This window comes from Macrobrachium rosenbergii, chromosome 41, assembly GCF_040412425.1.
Source record: "Macrobrachium rosenbergii isolate ZJJX-2024 chromosome 41, ASM4041242v1, whole genome shotgun sequence".
Lineage (NCBI taxonomy): Eukaryota > Metazoa > Arthropoda > Malacostraca > Decapoda > Palaemonidae > Macrobrachium > Macrobrachium rosenbergii.
The window spans coordinates 98,541,456-98,545,881 of NC_089781.1; positions in this window are offsets into that span (position 1 = coordinate 98,541,456).

A 4,426-nucleotide genomic window follows, 5' to 3' on the forward strand; every position below is an offset into this window, starting at 1 on the left:
TATATATATATATATATATATATATATATATATATATATATATATATATATATATATATATATATATATATATATATATATATATATATATACAGTATATATATATATATATATATATATATATATATATATATATATATTAAACCATTCTTAGATTTATTAATGTTTTATTTTATTATTTCATGTCATATGAATTTTGTATTTCTCCTGAAAAAAATTCCATATATCATACACATCTTTTCACATGAGTACTGAAAATGTTTGTCAACAGATTAATGTACTTTTGATATGAAAAATTTCCTTAATATCTCAATGAATATTATCGTGTGTCTGACTGTCAGTGTATGTGTATAAAATACGCATGTATATAAAAACTTACAGTTTTTTAAAAATTAGCTTTATAAAAAAATATTTTAATGTGGATTACAAATTTTATAAAAAAAGAAAAATTCTGAGTTTTATCAAAATTCTAGAATGTCTCTTGGAATGACAAAACTCACTCCATTTTATTCTTCCCAAATTAGGAAGGTTAAAAGCCCAAACCTCCCACCAACCCCCTTTCCCAGTCCCTAAACCAACCACCTCTCATTCCCTCCTCCCCTCCCCTTCCCCACCCCTCCACCCTCCACCGCCCACGGACTAGACAAAATTATGTTACTTATCCTCCCATACATATTTCAAATCTAATTTCTGCCATTTAAGTAAATTAGAGCCTGGAGAAATGTCGTTGGCTAATCATTATTTTTTCCTCCTAATTGACTGCACAGGTGTTTAGACCCTCGAGTGAGGTGAGGAAAGATATATAATCCTTAGCCAATTAAAGTGGTATTTCTCCTTATTATTATTATTATTATTATTATTATTATTATTATTATTATTATTATTATTATTATTATTATTATTATTATTAGAGAGGCAGACATCTTGTTTCTCTATCCCATATTATTATTATTATTATTATTATTATCACCATTATTATTATTATTATTATTATTATTATTATTATTATTATTATTATCCACCAGAAAGATACAGTCTTTGTCTACGCCATATTATTATTATTATTATTATTATTATTATTATTATTATTATTATTATTATTATTATTATTAGTTTAATGAAGAGAAACTTTCACATTTACTGATTATTTCCCTTCTAACTTGACAGGTGGAATTTGGTACCAGGAAAACAAGGTAAAGTTAGAGAAGTCGAACAGCTCTATGAGAAGAGGCCAAGGAGAGTGGAGGAAAATTTGAAAGGACCCGTGTCACCGCTTACAGTGAGCCGCATACAAAATGAGGTAAGTGGTATTCTCCCAAAAGGGTATTTTATTGTGAAATATAGTCATGCGTAATTCTATGTTGGACTTGAAAGTATCTGTGATCATTTTGAAGCGTATTACTTCCCCGTATTTGAAACGTATTATTTTCCCTTACATTGTACCGTATTTCTCTTCTTTACCCTTTGTACTCCATTAACGTGTTATCAAAAATAGGTTACATAAAAAATAAGTGTAATAAAAAATAAGTGTAATCAAAAATAGGTTTTATCAAAAATAAGTTTCATGAGAAACATGTGTTATCAAAAATAGGCTTTATCTAAAATAAGTGTTATCAAGAATAGGTTTTATTAAAAAAATGTGTTATCAAAAATAGGTTTTATCAAAAATAAGTGTTATCAAAAATAGGTTTTATCAAAAGTATATAAGTGTTATCAAAAATAGGTCTTATGAAAAATATGTTATCAAAAATAGGTTTTATCAAAAATAAGTGTTATTGAAAATAGATTTTATTAAAAATTAGTGTTATCAAAAATAAAAAAATAAGTGTTATCAAAAATAGGTTTTGTCAAAAATAAGTGTTATCAAAAATAAATTTTATCAAAAAAATTTTTATCAAAAATATGATATATAAAAATGTTTTGAAAGACATGTTATCAAAAATAGGTTTCATCAAAAATAAGTGTTATGAAAAATAGGTTATCAAAAACAGGTTTTATCAAAAACAGGTTTTATTAAAAATAAGTATCAGAAATAAGTATTATCAAAAATAAGTGCCATCAAAAACAGGTTATCAAAAATAAGTGTTGTCAAAAATAAGTGTTATCAAAATATGTGTCATCAACGCCCTCATCTCTGGGAGTGACCAGTTTCTAGTAAGGAAGCCATTTTCAATTGGCCCTGTCCATTATGTGCGGGTAGAGAGAGAGAGAGAGAGAGAGAGAGAGAGAGAGAGAGAGAGAGAGAGAGAGAGGTGAGAGAGAGAAAGAGAGAGAAGGAGGGTGGGTAGAGAGAGAGAGAGAGAGAGAGAGAGAGGGTGGTAAGGTGAGAGAGACAGAGAGAGAGAGAGAGAGAGAGAGAGAGACAGAAAAAATTAACCATTTTACGCTACCTCCTGTCAGTCAGTCTCCAGTGCTTCTTGTTGCATCCACTTAGGCCTAAAATCCTTCCTTTCACTTTTTTCTTTAATATTCTTACGTCGACCTGTAACCAGAACATAAAGATTCTTCCAAGTTTTTGTAAAAATGATAAACCTTCATTTCCTAAAAAGGTCATCTTGTTCTCCTGTGATTCTTCTTCTTCTTCATAATTTATACAGAGATTTATTACGACAGTTTTGATTTTTTGCTTTTGCACTAAGTCTTAGAAAGTTGAGTTTTTCATTATTTTTTTTTTTTGTTTGCGTTTAAATAATAAGATTTTCTATAGGTACGGGTAGGTATTTATTTGTAAGTGATATACAATGTTACTGTATTGCTTTGATTTGTGTTATATATATATATATATATATATATATATATATATATATATATATATATATATATATATATATATATATATATATATATATATATATATATATGATCCTGATGTGAGTCAGAAATTTATATATATATATATATATATATATATATATATATATATATATATATATATATATATATATATATATATATATATATATATAGATATAGATATATATAAATATATATATATATATATATATATATATATATATATATATATATAAATTTCTGACTCACATCAGGATCGAACCCAGGTCTTTCAAATGAAATACCAGACTGCTAAGTTGGGGAAAACACGCTGGTATGCAAGCAGTTAGCCTGCCCAGGTAATGCCTTAAGTACAGTGGTACTCAGGTTCCAACTTCGTTTTTGACTTGTGTAGCCTAGTGGGCAGCGCCCTTGCCTTTCAATTGAAAGACCTGGGTTCAATCCTGATGTGAGTCAGGAATTTATTTCTTTTCCACACGTGAGTGTGTGTTGATTATTTCTATATAAAATATATATACATATATAAGTATACTATATGTGTATATATATATAATCCAAAAGTAACTGCAGAGTAATAATATCCACAGTCATTCCATTCTCTCTCTCTCTCTCTCTCTCTCTCTCTCTCTCTCTCTCTCTCTCTCTCTCTCATCTCGACGGGAACGGCAAACAAAAGGAATTGCAAACTCTCTCAGATATGCGGAATTTTTTTTTTTTTTTTTTTTTTTTTTTTGGTCCTCCAAGTATCTTGGCTTTATTTTCGTTTCTTTAAACAAACAAAAAAAGAAAAAGAAAACAAAAACAAAAGAAACCCAAACAAAATGTTAGGGGGGGGGAGAAGTGGATGAACTGATATATATGATATAATGTTTCCGATGTTATCTTATGGTAAGGTAAAGGTTCGAACATAAGATTCGGAAGGGTTCGAAGAAGTTTGAAAAAGAAGGTTGAAAGAGGCTCGAATATGCGCGTGTGTGTGTGTGTGTGTGTGTATTTACAATATATGTCTATATAGTGTATGCATGGATATACACATACACACATATATATATATATATATATATATATATATATATATATATATATATATATATATATATATATATATATATATACATACATTATATAAGAACGTTCCCTGTAAAATCAAGTCGTTCCAATCAAAACGTTTAGCTGCAGAGTTCGACAGAAATATGAAAGAAAAATGCAATGGATTTCAGACATAAATTCCAGCTTCATTCGGCTTAATCCCAAAACTCATTTCGCATTTAGTCTAAAATATGTTTTCGTCCCTGAATCATAATATTTTTTTCGATACAAACAGATTACTGACATTTTTATCTGTTAATGCAGTCATTTGTTGATTTTTTTCTTTCTTTTCCAGTAACTGATAACTCTTGTTTCTGTGTTTCCTATTACCTGCTATTACTTCTTTCAAATGAACGCCATATTCTGTGGAAACTTGAATTTCAGGTCAGTGGCCCCTGTGGTGGGCATGTTCCATACGAATAGGGTTCAGCTTCTGAATAATAATAATAATAATAATAATAATAATAATAATAATAATAATAATAATAATAATAATAATAATAATAATAAGTGTGGAGACCTTCCCTGTAGGCAGTAGCATTGA